This window comes from Amblyomma mixtum, chromosome 1 (genome assembly GCF_055824585.1).
Source record: "Amblyomma mixtum isolate Tamu chromosome 1, ASM5582458v1, whole genome shotgun sequence".
In the NCBI taxonomy this organism is placed as follows: domain Eukaryota; kingdom Metazoa; phylum Arthropoda; class Arachnida; order Ixodida; family Ixodidae; genus Amblyomma; species Amblyomma mixtum.
The window spans coordinates 252,873,014-252,893,116 of record NC_143012.1 but is presented as its reverse complement, the minus strand read 5'-3'; the positions used below and the strand labels follow the sequence as shown (position 1 = coordinate 252,893,116).

Sequence of the window (20,103 nt, the reverse complement as noted above, 5' to 3'; positions counted from 1 at the left end):
TGCGTTTTGCCACGCATCACTGCAACTGCACTGCGGAGACGTTTAACAAAGCGCACCGACAGGATTGTTGACAGGTGCTGTTGCTGAAGCCTTGAGTTCGACAAAGATGCGTTCCAGTTATCCGCACATGGTGCAGTACTGAAGAAATTCAGCGTAAGTGAGAGTGAGTGACTGAGAGTGTACGATTGAGTGAAAATGACTGAGTGGCTGAGAGTGTACGAGTGAGTGAAAATGAGTGAGTGAGAAAGAGAGTGTGTGAGCGAGCGAGTGTGTGAGCGAGCGAGTGAGTGAGTGAGTGAGTGAGTGAGCGAGCGAGCGAGCGAGCGAGCGAGTGAGTGAGTGAGTGAGTGAGTGAGTGAGTGAGTGAGTGAGTGAGTGAGTGAGTGAGTGAGTGAGTGAGTGAGTGAGTGAGTGAGTGAGTGAGTGAGTGAGTGAGTGAGTGAGTGAGTGAGTGAGTGAGTGAGTGAGTGAGTGAGTGAGTGAGTGAGTGAGTGAGTGAGTGAGTGAGTGAGTGAGCGAGCGAGCGAGCGAGCGAGCGAGCGAGCGAGTGAGTGAGTGAGTGAGTGAGTGAGTGAGTGAGTGAGTGAGTGAGTGAGTGAGTGAGTGAGTGAGTGAGTGAGTGAGTGAGTGAGTGAGTGAGTGAGTGAGTGAGTGAACGAACGAGCGAGCATGCGAGCTGATGTGTTAGTTTGGTGGCAGTACACCCAAAAGTACACACCGCAAGGCTTTTCGCATTGGATGTGAGTTACAAGGCCTTTTTTACAGCCAGATATTAGCTTAACGTTTTCATTTAAATGCGGCATTTGTTAATTCTGGCGAGTTCGCTTATCCCAGGTATGGCGTCTGAGGAGCAAAAGTTTCCTGGTTTGCCATCAACAAGACGGGAGACGCAATTTCAGTCTCTATCCGATCGACGTCCGCTAGACGTATATCTGATAGCGTTTCCACGTTCTAAGCGTTCACCGTTAATCAACGCCAGAGTTAATCAATACATTGGAGAGAGCCTAAAGATAGACCTTGGATTCGAGTGGCCACCGTGGTTAAAGTGCACGGAGAGTGTGCGCAATCGAATGATCCGAGTCTCTCTCTAGGCTCGCGCAGTTATGCAGGACGAGCATGTGATGCAACTTAGTGCAAGAACCTGGTGCGCACTGATCCCTTGTTACATAATCTGGCTAACGACACTGTGACGTAAGATGTATTGTATAGCCGACTGTTACTTAGTAGCCCTTTTCTCTTTATTTTGTTTTATTTATTTACACAATACTGCAGACGTTTTGCTTAATCGGGGAAGCGAAACCATCGCAAATGACCTGCTTGGCACGGTGCTTTTCCAGCGGTGTTCCATTCAGAGAATTTCCAATTTTTCGTGGAATTCAAGTATTAAAATTTAGGGAACGGAGAAATTTTATGGAATGTCATGGAATTATAAAATCTAAATTATCAGACTTTGTTTATTATTGATTGAAGTGTCATGAAAAAAGGGCCTTAAATTCATAATTTTGGGTGTAATTGAAAGAATTTTCTCTTATCCATATAAAATTACTCCTTCCCTTTCCTTTTTTTTCGGCCTCTAGTTTTCGGCAGAAGGCTCTGTGGGTATTTGAGATTAAGGAGTTTGTGGGGAGAATTGAGGTGGCCGCGGCTGGAACAGTACAAGGTTAATTAGAAAGATTTGGTACAGGCCTTTGTCCTGCAGTGGGTGCAGTCAGCCTGATGATGATGACGACAGCGTTTGTGCTGCGGATACTTCATTCCTTGAAATCTTTCACTGCTTAGAGGCAAAAAATTGACCGTAAAACGTGCCCCGTGCAGATTCAAGAAAAGTGCTGCCACATTTTTCGCTTGGAGGGAAATTTAGAGGGAACGCTTGGAGGGAAATTAGATGCCCCATTTGTTTAGTGATTTTCAATCAGAGCTCGTTGAAACGCGAGCCTTTTCATGTCCCTTCTGGGAACTGCAATTCCAGCGGCTAATCTTTCTCCTCTGAGAAAACGCAGTAAACAACTAAACGCGCCATAACTGATGCGTCCACTTACGCTGTTTGGAATAGGAAGCGCTCATTAAAAAACGATCCTGTTCTCTTGCGCAGCTCCAAGACGGGGACATGCACCGGCATATTAGACACCGGCGTCATTACCCGCTGAAAGGGTTAAATGGGACCAAGGGGAGAGGGGCATACTTCTTTACTTCTGTGCAGAGAAGCGTTACTCGACACCTTAGAGGACGGCAGCAACATTGCTCTCAGGGGTATCCATAGCAGCGGTACAACGCCTTGTGCGTGCGACGCAAAGTGCAAAAAACGTCTGCGAAACGGAGTGGTCGGAAACTGTTCCAAGATCAAAGGGAGGTCGTCGTTGTCGCTGGTAACGGGACCACAGCAAGGTAACGGGAGAGGTGTGCACGTGCCTACCGCTACCTCCGCAGGCCACGCTGTGAAACTGCTGTCGTCGCCCCAGCATCGCAGCAGTAACAGCAGCATTGACGTTAGCGAGCTCGCCGAAAGAGACCCGGGGCGCCGCGGTGCAAACAAGGGCTCGAGGTCGCGAGCTACAGCGACAACCCGCTGTGTATTGGCCTGACAGGTCTGCAGCCCCGAGCGCTGGAGAGCCATCTCGCGCGCGTTTCGTATCGCGAGAGAAAAGCGACCCCGTCGAGCCGTATAGCGTTTCCAGCGAATAAAAAACGCCTCTCGAGCACGAACACGCGTCTGGGCACGCAGCCCCGCTTCCAATCTCGGTAATTGTGCGCAGCGTTTGCAGGAGCCTGTCGGCTCCGTTTGCGAAATCTTGAGACGCAAAGGAGGCTTTCGGATATTATGTATCACACCGTTCGCTCCCTGTAACGCTTTTCACCGTTAGCTGTCTCAAGAGTGTCATGAGTTCCATACAGTAGAAGCTCTTAGTGTATACTCGCACTACTTACAGCGAGGCATGGGTGATCACGGAGAGGAAGGACTCTGCACTTTGTATTTCCTCTCTGCCACTGCACAGAACTGATATGTTTCGCTAATGGCTGCACACTCGTGCGCCATTAATAACCGAAAAGAATGGGGTCCGAAATGCACTGTGTTCCAGGTGCTCGCAGCTGAAGGCGAAGACTGCATCGCACCTTTTGTTCTTTTTTTTTTCTTTATTTCGCTGCGATGACAAGCTGTTGTCCAGACAACACGCCTGTTCGGTGCTTTCTGTTGTGGAGTGTGCATGTGTAAGCGGTAAAAACACGAGGAATAAAAAAAATACTTCTACAGGAGTGTCCGACCTGCCTTTGACGCTCGAGCCAGCAGTACGCGAGCGTGCTCGAAAGCGGGGCGGCTATTTTTCTCGTCGAGATGAGTGTCACTTTGAAAACGTTAATGAAGCACAGATTGTTTACACCGGCACCTCCCTTACTTGCCATCCTCTTTCTCATTCAATGCGCAAGTGTTTGTATACGTTGCCTGTTTGTTTAGGCGTGCGAAAGTGTAAGTAGTCAGGACGAGCACTTGTTTGTTCAGAATAGAAAGCAGATATGTGTAGACGCGCGTTTGTTGTCGACTGTGAGAGCTTCGTTTCCCGTCGTACAGATGAAAATATAAACAGGTGGGAGCCTACCAGGATGCAATATTGATTGAAATGTGCACCAGGAATGTCTGTCAAGATGTCAGAGACATGCCTAATTTATTTGTCATTCGTTATTTACTCTCACGGTGTCCAGAGAGCCCTTACTGAGGAGAGCGAGTAACGATCCCATTAAAGCGGTAACCGTAAAGTAAGGACTGTGAAGAAGAGATAAGAATGGCTACCAGAACAAGAACTGGAAATAAAAGAAAACAGCGTTAAAATACGGACACGCTGGAGGAAACATTCCTTCTAAGGCACCCATAAAGTTTATTAGCACTGTCCATCTCGGGCTAAATTGCTATAATGTACTCCTGGAATCATTGCTATAGCGTAGTTAAAATGCTAAGAAGAAAATTTTTAACGTTAAGGCAAAATGAAAACCTAGTCCGACAGCAAGTCCGATACAATTAATTGTTTGACAAAGAAAAGTTCACCAGAGGTGGTAATAAGTTCTACGTGTAAATGGAAGGTTCCAGTACTGTTATTCCGATACGTGTTATGAGTATGGCGTGATTGATGTGGTAACATGCCCAGGCAGTAGCGCTAACCCAACCGGACTAGAAGGCATTCTAACGCTGACCTGGCATATGTCGCACTCTCGGAGTTTGCTCGTCGTCATCATCTAGTTGCTGCCTACACAATAAATCTCCGCCGCAAGTTGGTGGGTGTAAACCATACAGTAAGGGTCCGCAATAAAGTATGCATTCATAAACGTTCTTTGTCAAAGGTAACCAGGCTGCATGGTTTGCTTCTAGTTCGTACAGTGGAGCCCTTACCGCTTCCCTGAAGCTGAAGTGGACGTTAAAGGTAAGGACTGGGGCTCTTCTTACCTTCCAACAACTTTTGTCTTTTAGGAAAGCCACAAGGTCTCCACTATACAAGCTAGAAGCAAATCATGTAGACTGGTTACTTTTGACAAAGACGGCACGTACAAACGCCGGTGAGCTAAAACAGCTGTCGAACCTGGGCGCTATGCTTGCTAATAAGTGAGAAAATTCGAGCTTTCAGAGCCGAAGCTCATCATTTCTGCTAGTGAATTAAGTGCATTTAAGCATTAAGGAGAAACAATGTTTGGGAAATTTCTTTTTTTTTTTGGCGTGCTCATAATACTCCGGCTCGGTTAGCAGTTGCCATAATATTGCTACGTATCACTGTAGTGTCCGTTCGTTCATGCTCAAGGCCGCAGGAACGGGGTGTTATCACTTTTGTTCGTGACGCGAGAAGCGACCGGACTAATCTCGGTTGATCACAGCCATGAAGAACTGCATCTACGTTTTTTCCAGATTACTGTAGTTGTTTTTGACCGGTTAGCTCAAAGTTTCCTTGCCGGCTTTAAATTGAGCGATGCAGCGAGCGGCGGGAATTCGTAGTTCGACGACTGACGACCACGTTTGTTGCTTACGCCGCTGCCGTATAGTTTAGTTTTTTTGCGGGCATAAGTCAGCCCAAATAAAGAGCTTCGTTTGCAAGTCTTGTTTCTGTCTTCCTGACCGCTGGGCTGCCGTCACTACAACGTGACAATATTGTTGCTGATGGCCCGTCGCTTCACGCAGTGTTATGCGTGTGCAGCATTGGCAAGTATACATCGTGAATTGCCGCATTGCCTGCGAACGTTGAGCAACGCTCCTTGAATACGGACATGACTGCACCATTACCTTAGGAAATATTTCAGCTGCTGGAAGAATCGGCAGACCCGGTGCGAACTGTTAGCTGTCGGGAGCAGGTCTAGCAAATGCATTACGCGTAGCAACAAAAATAATGTATAGTGCGCTCTGAAGAAGCTTGTGCAAAGAAAAGATAAACAAGTTGGCGAGAAGAACAAGACGGCCTTTTCCACTCACAAAGATACAAAGAAAGGCTCAAAATTTAGAGCGGAAAGCACGGCGAAATTTCTATAGACAAACAATGAGAATGCACTAGAAAAGAAAAAGAAAAGAAACAAGTTCCCATTGATAGTCTAGAAGAGGCGACTCGCGTCATGCTGCAAAAAAATGTATAATTTGCAGGTTAGCGCAGTTTTGGTATTGTTGCTCTGAAGGCAATGAACAGTGGTTTGCCTTCATTTTAAATTGTTTTCAGTTCGTCATGGATTCGTTAGCGGGTATGTTTATTCCTTCTTATTTGGTTTTGTTTGGTTAAGTGAATACTTTTATTATTTTTTTATTTTCGGAGAAAGCAGAACTCACTCGAATAGGCACAGCGTTAAACGTTTTCTTTTCTTTTAAAGGCTACAAGCATTCATTATCAAGCATGCTTAATCCCTCCTTTCACATTTCCCACCAAGAAGAAGTCAGTGAAAAACTTCCTTCGTATTTGCCCCACTGTTTTGATAACTTTTACCTCTGCTTTACATGCGGAAATTGCACCCAGGTTTTCGTTTTCCCACGGCACTTCTAGAAGCAGCCGAGCAAACGGACAAGTGCAGTGGAGTGGCACGTACTTTGCTCTTTCTGAGCACGATTCCTTCACTCGGGTGGGAAATGAGCGCGAGAAGATAGAAAATCCTTCCCATGGGACAAAAACAAGAGCATCGCACAGCTCAAGTCATCGTCCAAGGAAGCACGCTAAGACGACAACACAAGAAAGAAGGCGCACCACCCCCACCCGCCACACCGACATCGCTCGTCTCTGATTGCGTTCCAAGAATAGTAACGGGCAAATAGAGTGGCTAACGGCAGAATCCCTTATTTACGAGCAGCTTTCTCCAGTCTGGCCTTGTGACCTAGCACACCAGAGTTGTAGCTTCAGCACGACTTATTCCGCGACGTTGCTCTCCTGAAGATGCATCTGTTCTATATTAAATTAGCAAAAAAAAAAAAGAACAGCTCAGCAAGGAACCACCCTCAAACTTCGGCACCCTCCTGTTCTATCGCTTGTGCGAGGAGAAATTCACCTCCAGGGTGTGGTTCTTCTTTTGCACACGATAAACAAAAAAGAAAAACTGTGAACAAAGAACTGTCGAATGACACCACTGGCAAGCGGCGTTTATTGTACAGCAGAAAGAAGGGCGAAAAAAATCTGCTTCTCTTTATTCCTGTTCCTGACAGCTCTGTTGCACTGCGTAATGAAAATTCATTTTCGTGTTTAGGGCAAGGTGCCGTTAATTAGAAACGAGTTAGATGGATGCCGCCACAGTGGCGAGCGGTGAGCTAGTGAAAGCGGTTTGGTTAGGTAAACGCAGGGCAGAAGAAGGGGTGGGGCGTTGTCGCTAAGCTCTGTAACTTAGGATGTGGTCATGACAGCCTGAACAAACTTAGTTTCCACCGCCTACGAGCGACTGGGAGGTGAGTCTCGCCACCCGCCTTCTTGAGAGACGTTAGCGTTTATTATTGCCACGAGGGCCGTCACAACCGCACGCAACTTCATCACTTCGCGAAGACGCTTTCTCAACATGGTTAGCTCAGTGCTAAAGTCGATCAAGAGAAATGCCGAGCAAGAAAAAAAATGCCTGCCAGTAAGAAGAAAAGTCAGCGGCGGAGGGGGGCTATTACTGCATTGAAAACTAACGATTAGACAACAGCAAGGCGCCACCACTGCTTTATACCTATGGAGATACAATTTTAATGCGAGAGGTTAGGAAAGCCATGACGACTTAAACTGTCCGACGTCGGCTTCAGTATGAAGCCTTCACCTTCTAACCATGGCAGCTGGCTTCTCGAGTGCTTCCCGCTCTCCACCTGCTATAACACTTTCTATAACGAAACACCGGTTATAATAAACCAAACACCCGCTTTAGTGAAATAATGGCGATAGAAACTTGGTAAGGAAACTTCAGCGATCTATAATACTGGTTGGGGACTGGTGATAATAGGGGCTTTAATAGCAGTAGTTGTAGTAGTGCAGTTTATGCTCCAGGCACCGCAGCGATAGCACAAAAGTAAAAAAGGTAGAGAAGAACGCTCTCGCATTTCCTCCGCATCTAACCAATTGATCACCCCTCAATTGTTTTTAATATTTCGGTTAAACTGGATCAAAGACGAGGCCTGCCGGTACGCACCCGCTAAAATCACCGATTATTTTGCGTAAGTTGATTTAGAGCAGTTGCAAGAAAATAGCTCCAGGACGAACAAAAAAATATTTGACCTCGAATACTATAGTTCAGAACTTTGACCTGAGATATGCAAGACTCAATAGCCACTTTGTATGGTAGAAATTGAATTTGAGCCCGGAAACTGCTGACGGGAACGCCTCACGCCAAGTGAGGCAATTTGAAGGCGAGAATGACGCTTCTTTGTCCGGCGAGAAAGCCATGAAACAGAACTGTTATCATAGGCCTAGAAAGAGGTGGTTGTTCGGGCGAAGGATTCCGAGCGAGCGACCATTAAACCACTTCAGCTCCCATCTATTCGGCCTGCCTCATATTAATGGCTCCAAATTCATCCTCAAGAAAACGTTTCCTCTGGGCTTGTATGCATGCTAGCCGGCAACCAACGGAAAGGAAACAGAAGTTTTAGAAACGACGCCATTATAAACAGGAGGAAGAAGAAGAAGGCACCGGCAGCACACCAGCGCTGGTCATAAAAATTTCACGCGCAGCGGTGGAAGCACAGAAAAACACGTTGTTCAGTTCGCAGGCGCAGTGTTCAAAGCTATGCCAGGAAAAGACACCACAATACAGCGAGGGAGTAATGCTGCATTATTGCTGTTTAACTGACTAAGGTTATTTAGAGCACCGAGACATTTGTACATCGTTCACGCTATTCCTTTCAAGACGTAGTCAACAGATTTATTTCTAAATATCGCGCGCAGTTTAACGCGAGTTGGAGAGAAATAGATTGATGAAAACCACCACTAGAAAGATGGTGATGAAGAAGTAAGAGAAGCAGTTCGTATGGAGCACATGAGGGAGAATATGAGAACAGGCAGTCCCCGCAGCTGTGAAGCAGAGCACGGGAGGTACGGCAGGCAGTGAAGGTAGGGGAAGAAAGAAATTAGGTCAAAGAAAAACAGGGAAGTAAACATGATGTTCGATTGGTTAACAAGCAGTGGGCAAAGGTGGCAAAAACAGCGACCAGGCGCTTTCATTCGGTAGTCCAAGATCATGGTGAATGGGTCGCTTAGAGCATAGGGGAAGATATTGAACGCTTCAGTTTTTTTGAGCTCTTTGTTGGTTATGTTCTTAGATCACAAAAGACTGTTATGCTACACTCTTACCCAATATTGCTCTCTCTTTCGCAACTGCAAGAGTACTGTGCTGCAGCGCTTTCGGCACACTTTTTGCCTGCGAATCTTGAGCCCGTTCACCCAACTTTTTTTTTTCTCTGCATTCACACTTTTTTTTTTTTTGCAGTTAAGCCAAAATCAAGGCGAACTCTAATTTTTATATTGGTTTCTTGTGTTTCTTAGGTACATGGGACGCTCATAATAATAAGGATATTTTATTCAGGTTACTATATCGCTCACGATTACGTGTCTTCGCACATGAACTTTCGATTCATGACGCCTCGTGCATTAACGCACCAATGCAGCCACGATGCAGAGTGCTGAATTTTTCATGAGCGTCTCTTGATCGCCCCTATACCCCTTCCCCGCAGCTTTAGCAGCGTTGACCGGAATAACCAAAAGCTTATGTTGCAGAAGTCGAGGTGCCTTCTTTTTCTCTTACATCTTCATTTTTACTTCTAATGCCACCGGGATCTAACGTCTTTATCACGCCTCCGACTGCTGGCCCATTGCGTTTCCCTCTCGGTCATTAATTACAGGCTAATGGCTGTACGATGCACTCAGACCTCTTTACTAGACTGCATATTCGTATTTACTGCTGTTTGTTACGATGGAAGTGCGTTTATTCCAGCACATTTTCCGACCGACATCCAAACCAGCTCGCGTTTACGTGACTAAAGGCCTAGCACTCTCTCTTTTCCACTGCCTCTGATCAGCTGGATTGCAACGTGTAGCGTCGCGCTTCGCGAGTTCATGAGCCCCTAAGAAACATGATTCGGACGGCTCTGCCGGGTTGGAGATCGGGCGAACTCAAGTTTCACGGCAGCGTTGTACGCCCCTGCCGAACCGGCGGCTCGCGCGATGCAGCTGTTGCTCGGTGGTTCATCGAATTCAAGCCTCTACTGCCCAAGAAAGAGAGAGATAGATACGAGAGAGAAATGCAGGGATGTTCACCCGGAGAAGATGCCACCTTTGTGCTACCTTGCATTGCAGAGCATGTTAAAAGGATACCGGGCGGAAACATAAGGGATGTCAAAATAGAGTTAAATTAATATTAAGTATACAAACAAAGTAGGGGCTTTGCACACGGCAAAAAGATAGCCTGTTACGGAGGCATGAGACCCTAAAGAAACGGAACAGAACATGGCAAAGCTTAAGAGCTGATGATCCTTGCGGCCAGCGTCCGAGAATCATCATTTCCGTCAGTGAGCGAGTATCAAGTCGGTCCAGCGCAGGGCGTAACAACTGCCTTTCAGCCTTTAATACATGGCATGCACAAAGAACGTGTTCTGTTGACAACATCTCCAATGAACTTCAACGTACGTATTGCCCCAATATAAATGAATCGATATTATTATGTGGCAGTGGCTACAGGCACAGACGCAGCCGTAGGCGAAAGACAAGCAGGATGGCAAAAAATAATCGCACTGTTTATTCTGCTAACTTGATCCCACAAACAGAACACAAGTGGGCGTGTGTGGTAGCAGCAAGGCTACTCAATGGTCGCAAGGCTCGAAATGGCCAACGCTCTCGGCCGCGCTCAATTTGAAGGTTACTGGGAACATTCTCTACATGGCCCTTATGAAACACCGGGAACAATCTCAAACATCAGAGAAACTCCCGCGCATGATCACGAATGTACAAGAATAATCTGGTCACGTCTAAATTAGCAAATACAGAGTGTTCAGTTGGCATGCTTCTAGCGATAAACGAAGAACATGCAAAAGCAAGCTTAACGAAGACGTGTGAGCTGTGAGCGACATGTGGGCCAGAGATGTACTGAACGCTCTCAGGGGCAAAATGCTCTACTTTTTATTCTAAAAAAAAAAACCAAACGACCCGCCCTCCCTCTCACCATCTATCTTTTCTGTCACCAAGGCCACAACAGAATTCTTCGGATATATGCTCCTATTCTAGGCAATTGAAATATCATAGAGTGAACTCTGACACGTCCTGCAGCTGTCGCCATGTAAAGCTCTTAGTTTCGTGCGCAATAAATACCTGGGACTGAAATACGCCCACGGTTCAATGCAATCGTGTGCTTATAGACGAGGGCACTCTTCGACGCAAGTGAAGAAACACACGGCAGCACAGCGTTTTGGGTCTTCGCGCTTTTCTTTCACGATGTAACGGCTGTGAAGAGGTCGGACAACTGCATTGCTTCGATTAGACTTGACAGTTTCGAAACAAACTAGACTTCCTGTGGAGCATTTAATACGTTCAAGCGCGCGTTTATCGGGGATCAATCAGTTATTTATTTCCCTTTTTTTGGTCAGGGGCACAAGCTACAATTAGAGAATATTACCTATGCAGGCAAGGTTACGGTTGGTGGTTGTTCTATCTACTCGAAGGTCTGCTCATTGTCACCGGGTAAATTTAACGATCTCATAGAAAAGTAAAACAGAAGTTCGGATGTTTTAATTGGTGATTACGGCTTTAGACATATGCTCCGGCCTACGAAGATTAAATACATTTCACTCACGCGCTTCCATGTGGTTCAAATTAGAAGTCGGCCGCTCCACAATTTTAATGGCTGAAGCACTACAGCGAGCCGCTAGGCCGTTAAAAATTCTAGCGATGTAAAGTGCGGCATTTTAAAGTTCAAAGGATAGGACGCAGACCTTTTTCGATGAGTTAGGGTCCATAGTGCAACTTTCTTTTTTACGTCTTCAGATACTGCTGATAGCGCGCGCAGCACAGACACAGAGATCCGGCTCTTGTGGCGAGCGACATCTGCTGTGGCTCTCACAAACAAGGAGAGGTCCCAGCGTTCAGTGTCCCGCAGCGTAAAGCCTGGCTTCAGCGAACCACACATCCGCTGGCACTAGCAGCGACAAAGTTTGCCCAACCGCGCTTACCCGAAAGCCGAGATAAGCTTTCCCCAGCAACGCTCTCGCTAAAGCGGCCGGAACGCAGTGAGGGAGGTCACCGGAGAAACGAATATTAAGTGCTGCGAATGCATGCGTACTCATGGTCAAGCGCTAATGGACTCAATCGCGGCAGAACCCCAAGCCAGACCTCGCGATAGGCCTTAAAGGGTGGTGCTGTGGGGGGACTGGAAACTCTCTGCAGTGGTGGTGAAACCTGATGAAGCTGTAAGACCAGGTGGTTGTAACGAAAGGAAACAGTTCGATACCAATACACCTTCAACAGAAGTTTCAGACAGAAGCGACTTATGGAACCTTGGTAAAATCTGTTTGAGTTGGACTGCCGTGAGGCTGAACTAAGGAGGCAGTAAGCATACAGCTAATAAAAGTGTTTATGATAAACGCAGTGACTGGCATTTATTTTCGGTTTTATTTTTCAAGGATTTTATTTTTCAAGCATAGCCCGCTGCTAGAGCATCCAAAAACTCGCTACGTCCTTCAGTCATTAGAGTAATATTTAATACAATTTTGCATGCTAACCCTAACTCCTGGACTATGATACGCATTCTACGCGAGAGCTCCGTAACAGTACCTTCTACCTCAGTCCTCAAATAGCACCTGAACCTCGCCACATGGGCCTTTTTGCGTTTTCCCTTAAACTGCCTCCGCTGGCTGTCTGGAGTAGCATGCCACGCCTATAACCAAGCAGACCTCTCCATTATTCATTAAAGTCTCTCTCTCCGCTGCCTGAGCGCCGCAGCTACTTGCGTATATAGGTGGCTACGACTTCGACTCCCGAATCCCAAACTGTCGCACTAACAGCCGATCTCTGGACCCTCCAGTATTATTCTCTTAATTTCCTAAAAATATACACCTGATCAATGCACAAATAAGAAACGCACTAAGTCGTACAAAGAATACTGCCAGGGCACAATGCGGCGGAAATGGCGGCACGCTAACGATTCAACTGGTGGAATCCAGTCTGGGAGTCATTTTGTCAGTCACCATTACGTAGGTCCAGCAGTATTCCGCTCTATCTTTTTCGGACTCTAGTGTTGCATGGTTCAGTTATATCTGCTCACCTATGTTTAATATAAGTCGTAGCTTGCCTTTCTAAACAAACTTCCTCACTTCATATCTACATATGACCCTCCGTCACTCTAGACTACATTTCGCTTCATTTAAATTGAGCTCGATACTACAGAAAACCACTTGTTCTGAGCGTTTCGCTGGATGTCATGTTTTCTTTTATTTTTATTTCAGCTAAATTTGAGCACTCGTGTTCGTTTTGATTTAGACTCTCCGTTTTTCTGTATGAAAGTTCCTCCAAATATTTTTATTCCATCGAATTCCTTGTTTGTGTCCATCTCATTTAAAGCTTATTCCCTAAAGGCGCAACTTTGGGCCACTTGCCGATTTATAGAAACATGGAATATTTGTATACTTCGTGCATGCGGCAATATCAGAAAGTTCGGTAAGCGATCGGGAGTGCTTGCGCAATTGTATGAGGGAAAGAAGTTTTGGTGAAAGTTCCTTCAGCCACCGCAGCCTGAACTCGGCACCCATCTACGCTCTAGACAGCAACTTTTTCTTCCGAAACACATCGTTACTTCCTCACCGCATATTGTAGGCAGTTGTCTCCCCCCCCCCCCCCCCACACACACACACACACACTCACACATCCTTCTACTTCCTGCCTGAGAATGTACTTGGTAGCCGCAGAAAAGACATCGTATCCTTTTACTAAACCATAGAAGTGCAAGTTCTAACACACCACAAACATCATCCGAATTGAACAGGTCAGTAGAAAATTTCCCTTTCTCACACACACATTTGGAATGCAAAACGAAGATCACAACACAGAACGGCAAAAAGTAGGTTTTAATACTTGACTGTTCCTGACTTTAGTTTTACCTGAGTGTAGTTTTCGAGAATGGTCGTTTCGTAGGCCATAATGATTACTGCTATGATCATTTCCGCGTCAGCCTCGCTGATTTTCCGAACTTAAAGGATGACCCTGCGGTCTGATGAGAACGACATTACCAGAATGGTTACGGGAACAACCCTTGTGTCAGCAGCCCGAATATTTTATTTGTAGCAAAGATGGTCATTACTTCTTATCAAGAATGCGCTATTAGGTTGTTGTCGTCGCCATCATCACCTGCAGCAGTTGCGCAAACGTAACCGAAGCATGAACATATGCCTTTCTTTTTCATCTGCCTATGCTTCGCTCCATGCGTTAATAATTACTCTGGACGCATGCTCTCATCAGTATGCACTAATTCCCCTTTTCTCATCATTTTGCCTCGCCTCCTGGGACACCTGGGCCAATGTAATACAATAATTACATTTCCATTCGATTCAATTATTCATTCTTTTCGCCATCTGTTATTGAATCGATTGGTGCTGCCCCCCACTCCACCCTATCGCCAAAATGGTAAGAATTGAATTGAAGGAGATAGCGGACCTGCTGTCTACACTGCCTTACAGCACCTGTAGCGCCTTCTATGAAAAGAGCTGCTTCGCCTAATCTGTTCCTCTCTCGCACGAGCCCGCTTTTCTTCTCGGCTGTCTGCAGCGTGACAGGCCGAAATGGCACTCACAAAAGGCACGGAACGAACACGGACGTGATCGTGACGCGGCTAAATGCGGTCCATTGCTCCGGTCAGACGCAGCTACTCCGCGAATACGAGCGCGTGCGAGAAGTTGCACCTGTGCGCGGGGCGCATTAGTTTCCGGATATGGCTCGCTCTTCTGTCTATGACGTCATGCCTGCCGAACCTCGTCTGACGCACATTTGCTGCCCTGTGCGCGCACGGTCGAAGCCCACGTCATGAACAATGGTGTCAGACTGCCCGTTTTAATCGGTTGCAGAAAGCGTTCTTCATCTGGACTGCTTCTTCCCATCTCAAAAAATTTAACTGTCCTTCGAAACAGTTCGCTTCTAGCTCTTCGTTCAATAGACTGCACTTCGTACAGAGGGCAAAACACATGCCTAGAACAACCAAACTCTGTGTTCCGGAGCTCCCAAAGCCGCTGCCACCAAGAAGACAAAAAAATACGATGAAATTCTATGCGTTTAACAGACCATGTTTACATCCAGACCATTTTTTACCAAATCTAATCGCTAGTTATCGCGTGTTACGCCCGAAACACGCTCAGAGCGTGTTCTAGAGATGCGTTTTGCCCTCTGTACATGTTTCACACTATTTTCATTTCCCCTTGAAAAGTGACAAAGAAATGTAGAGCTCGTGTTCATTCACGATGCCTTTTTTGTCCGAAAAGCCGAAGGCTGCTTTTGATTGCTCGATTCAGTGCTAATGCTTCGTGCATAACAACGGATGAAATTTGCTTGTTGTATAGACGACAGTTTCTTATTCTGCTTGTGATAATTCAGGACATTACCACTGCGCTCCAACATCCTGATCGTGTGACACACAAGGAAACACCAATCCCTTAAAAGGAAAGAAAAACTTTTACTTCAATTTCAACACGCGTCTGGACCTGTGCCAGAAAGTCTTTCCGCATCATTGGCGAAGCTGAATTCGTTCTCTTTTAATTTATTTAGACCATTGGTCTCAATCAAAGAGACGAAGTCATATTCTATGAAACAAACAGCAAGAAACATTTGGTTAAAGTAAAGTCAAAGTAAGAGTGTGATGGTCCCGTGATAATACACTGAGTTCAGACTAGTTTACTTGCTTGGGTACTCATCCGAGTTCAGTGTGCTGCTTTCTGGCGCGAACACTTTCCCTCAGCTGCAGGCATCTGATCAGTGACCTGATTCTATAAGAGCATCTTCAAGCCCAGTACACGCACTTTCCTAGCCTCTAATCACTCAAATGAGGTAAAAGCCGTGCTTTTTCGAATTTTTGGATCACTAATTAAGAGCTGAACTTCGTGGAACAATGCACGCAGCTACTTACCTTAATCAGCGATCCGTCGTTGTTGCACACGTCCTAGCACGCAATCAAGTTGAAAGCTCTGTCGGCAAATGCCACTCAAGTTTCCAGCCTCTTCAGCTCAGCCTCGGCTCACTTGTGTCGACACTTCCGCACCAGAGTTCGAACCGTGGTGCTTGCCCAGCGCCGGCGACACGCGGCCCGAGTCGAAGAGAGCGTAGCACAGCGGGAGCGATGCGCGCGCTCCGAGATTTAAGCGCCGACGCCGCGGAGGATCCCCTCTTTCCGATCAAAACAAGCACGCTTTGCCGCCGCCGCCTCGTCCAGCCAGCTTCCGTTTCCGTCCGCAGGGGAAATGAAGGCGCTGCGTCTGTGCCATCGGGGGTAGCCACCCGCCCACCCTGGGCTCCCTGTCCGGGTGTTCGAGCGGACGCAATGGTGGCGACCCCTGTCGCCCGTCCGGCGAGACGGAAGAGGTAGGAACGCAGGGCCAAAGCGCGGAGCGCGCGACATCTGTCCGCAAGCGTTCACTCTGCTATGCTCCTTTCCCTGCTTTCGAACTTTGTCTCCCTGATGCCTTTCCCTCTGAGAACAAAGTCGGAGGAGATTAAACTGCCGAGGAAGTCACGAAACCCGCGTGTGAATAAAAATTTGGACTTTCCGCTCAATTACTTCCACTCTGAACCAAGAAATATTTGAATATTTGTGAATGAATGAATGAATGAATGAATGAATGAATGAATGAATGAATGAATTATTCATTCATCACATGTATACTAAAACCGCTTTAGGGTAGTTAGAAAATGTTAAATTAGCCCTCTGCGCGTTCTTGACCGCAGTACAGTGCATGTTTGGTTCCTGGACACAAGGAGACGTTTTGACGGAGGATGAGCATAAAAACTCCGGCAGGTGTTCAATAAATCGATGGATTATTCCGAATTGACCCGTAGTGCACCACCATTATGCATAGTCGTGAAGCAGGTGGTAACTTAAGGCGTTAAATATTGCATACAAATTTAGTTCGATCTTGCGCGGTTGGTGTCACTTGCAAGTACGGTGAAGGATAGAACGATTGAAAGGACGCGTTGACGGCCTCATAATAGTGACGCATGACGCATAATGAAAATGATAGCTTTTCAGTCGATAGCAACTGTTGCGGATGTTACAATTCTGTACTGTACAGTGGTGAACTCGCAATACCCCTTTGGTTCTTCACACGTGCTACCTCGACAAGCTCTGAAATGTATCTGATTCTAAAGGAATGAGACATAAAAGTTATAAATATTGCTTATAAAAAAATGATTTTAGTAGAAGAATAAGTTATTCTTGACAACCAAGGTAAGTACAAAGGTGTACAAAGTCTTTCAGTACAAGGATATAGCTATATCTTCTCAGCTGAACTGACAGCCAGAAACAGCTATTTTGGATACGAGACTGATGAATAAGCATGAACTGCTCTTGTCAGCAATGCAAATGGGTCTTCTGTTGCGAGCGTGATCAGCGGCTTTTCTCCGATAAAAAGAAAAAACGCCAGAGTTCTGAGTTGTCGAAAATGATAAAACAAAACGTAAAGTACCCCAGGCAGTTGAAATTGATCCGAAGATGGACACTGAAGGGAGGCTCAGATCTCCCGTGTACATTCGGCGCGCAAAAAAGCACATTTCTAGAGAATGCAAAATATTCAACTCATAAGCTTGAATTGAGTTATTGCGGCAACAGAGTTATTGCGGCAACAGAGTATTGAGTTATTGCGGCAACAGAACATGTACAAACGTAGGTAAATAAATCACATTCAAGTTACACAGGTGGCTCCGATAGCCCGACATGCCACTGTGATTTCCGAACACTGTAATAAAAGTAGATACAGTGGGACATAGGAATACTCATTCTGCTTCCCTATTTGCAGTGGCCGCAAGTCTGACAGCCCATACGTCGTTTCCGTATCGTGCACTACTGAGTTTAGAAGGCGTAACAGATTTTCTCCCATAAACTCGTACAAAGCGAGCATTTTGTTTCGCTGTTTTCATACAGAACACAATTTTTTTTTATTCCTCCACAAGAATTAATTATTCCTGTTAACACAGTACCCTTCTGCCCTTACGGGCTCTTTACGGGTAAAAACAATTAGTTTGTGTAGCCAATGTCCGATGGAAAATATCAGCAAAACGGTGTTTTCATCTTTGCGGCTGAATTTAAACGTATTCGAATTTGACCACACTGCCCCCGTCTTAAAATGAAAATAGTTCACCCCTTATTGGTAAGTCATGCCTTCCTAATGACGGTATCTGCATTTTTATGGGGATTATGCGCTGAAGTCCGAAATCTTCTGGCAGCTTTTTGCGGCTGGCGACTCATCGCCGAATCAGTAACGCTTTACTAAACTAGTTCAAATTAGGAGAAAATTACACCTGCTAAACTTTCAGGCGGTAGGAAGAAAACAATGAGGGAAAACAAGCCTACTATCTCGATAACAAAGGTGGTAATTATGCGCGGTTGCAGCCTGTCACAGAAGTAGCGTGGCTGAGTTCGACAGCATACGAAACTAGCATCACTAAAAAGAAACTGCTCATTACGTTTGTCAGTCTGTACGGTCGGTTTTACAGCACAGAGTTAACAGCGATGCTGTCTCGACAGCCTACGGAGGAACAAGCGCGGGCGTACACCCTCCTAAACATTCTTTTAAGACCATCACTATCACATTAGTGCCTTTTAGCACGCCCCTATGCACGGTATTATCCTTCGATGAATAACTTTCGATTTGATTTCAACCTGAAAGGCAGCAATGGGTTGCTTGGAAAATATAAGAAAACACACACTAGCAAGCCTCAGAGAAATGCTGAGTTCTGTAGTTTTGCATTTTACTTAGCGACTGTGTCCCGCCAAGCAGCCAAGAAGCATAATGAGTTCTGATGAGGCGAGCACATCCTTCCCTTTAATTAAAGTCAGAGGGCTGCAAGACCATCTCCATTTTTATTCAGAAGCTGCGCACTATGATCCCCTCTCTCAATTAAGAGACCGCAGTATTTAATAAGCGCCTTGAGTTCATGACCGGAAAACAAAGCAAATGCATGAAAAACCGATGTTCTCTGGGCATAAATCTTTCTCAAGCCAGCCAAAATGTAGGAGATTAGCCCTTGCTAAGCTTCTCGAGAAAATGTGGGGCTGCATTTCATTTCGTTTATCAAGCACAGGAAACGAATGTAAAGTGAGCTTAAGCAGAACACGGTCCTATTAAGCAGCAGAAATACGCTCAGTTTTACTCAAGCTACTTTCTTTCGCTCTTTCGTGCAAGACTTCGAAGCTGTTGCAGATGCGTTTTTAGGCTTTCATGCAGATGATGCCTTGGTTTTAAAAGAGTGTTGGGATCAAGCAGCTGCTTAGCATTACAAGCCACATCATAATGAAAAGCCGACGTCCCTCGTTTCTCTCTCGGAGAGATAGACGGCATTGCTTTCTGGATTTATCTGATTTTGCCCCTCCTATGTGAGTGTTTTCATGGGTGGGTGTTTGGATACCATTTTTAAAAGAACAAATAAAAATACCCAAAGATATTTATAACGATTGCACAGCTACTATAGTTATCCATAAAGTCAGCAATAAAATTCTAATACGGAAAGGTGTCAGGCAGGGAGACACGATCTCGCCAAAGTTCTTCCCTGCCTGCTTACAGGAGGTATTCCGGGGACTGAAATGGCAACAGTTGGGATAAGAGTTAATGGAGAATTACCTGAGTAATTTGCGATTCGCTGATGACATTGCCTTGCTAAGCCACTCAGGACAAGAACTGCAAAGCATGATCAATCAGTTAGACAGGCAGAGCAGAACGGTGGGGCTAAGAATTAACATGCAGAAAACCAAAGTAATGTTCAACAGCCTAGCAAGGGAACAGCAGTTCGCAATTAGTAGCGAGGTGCTGGAAGTAGTAAGAGAATACGTCTACTTAGGGCAGGTAGTGACCGCAGATCCGGATCATGAGAGGGAAATAACTAGAAGAATAAGAATGGGGTGGAGCGCATATTGTCACGTTGTAGTGACGGCAGTCCAGTGGTCAGGAAGACACAAGAAAGACTTGCAAACGAAGCTCTTTATTTGGGCTGACTTGCGCCCGCAAAAGAACTGGATCACTCGGTGGCGGCGTAAGCAACAAGCGTGCTCGTCAATCGTCGAACTACGAATGTCCGCCGCTCGCGGCATCGCTCAATTTAAAGCCGGCAAGGAAACTTCCAGATAACAGGTCAAGATCATCTACGGTAATCTGGAAAAACCTAGATGCAGCCTTTCATGGCTGCGAACAATCGAGATTAGTCTGGTCGCTTCTCGCGCCACGAACAAAAGTGATAACGACCCTTTCCTGCTGCGTTGAGCGTGAACGAACACACACTGCAATGATACGTGGCATTACCCCCCTTCCAAAGAAGCATCGTCTCGATGCTTTATAATGAGAATAAACACGGACAATGAAAACTTCCAGTCCTTTAGCGTTCATAATATGGCTTCAGGCGTACGACATGTACGACTTCCGGGCGTGTGCGGCGTCGCTGAGATGCTGTCGTGCCGTCGGGGATGACT

At 46.0% G+C, this 20,103-nt stretch overlaps 1 protein-coding gene across 4 annotated transcripts in view; it reads right to left on the bottom strand.

The window, feature by feature from the left end:
- The window catches only part of LOC149371484 (adenylate cyclase type 8-like), a 427,973-nt gene that overhangs the window by 240,637 nt on the left and 167,233 nt on the right, over window positions 1-20,103 (bottom strand). Inside the window, exon 1 of one of the 4 annotated variants that reach the window (XM_089565715.1) lies at window positions 15,559-16,180. The exons of the other annotated variants lie outside the window; for them this stretch is intronic. The gene's annotated coding sequence lies outside the window, so the exon portion shown is untranslated. Of the gene's footprint in view, window positions 1-15,558; window positions 16,181-20,103 lie in introns of those variants that run through there. 4 annotated transcript variants of the gene reach the window in all.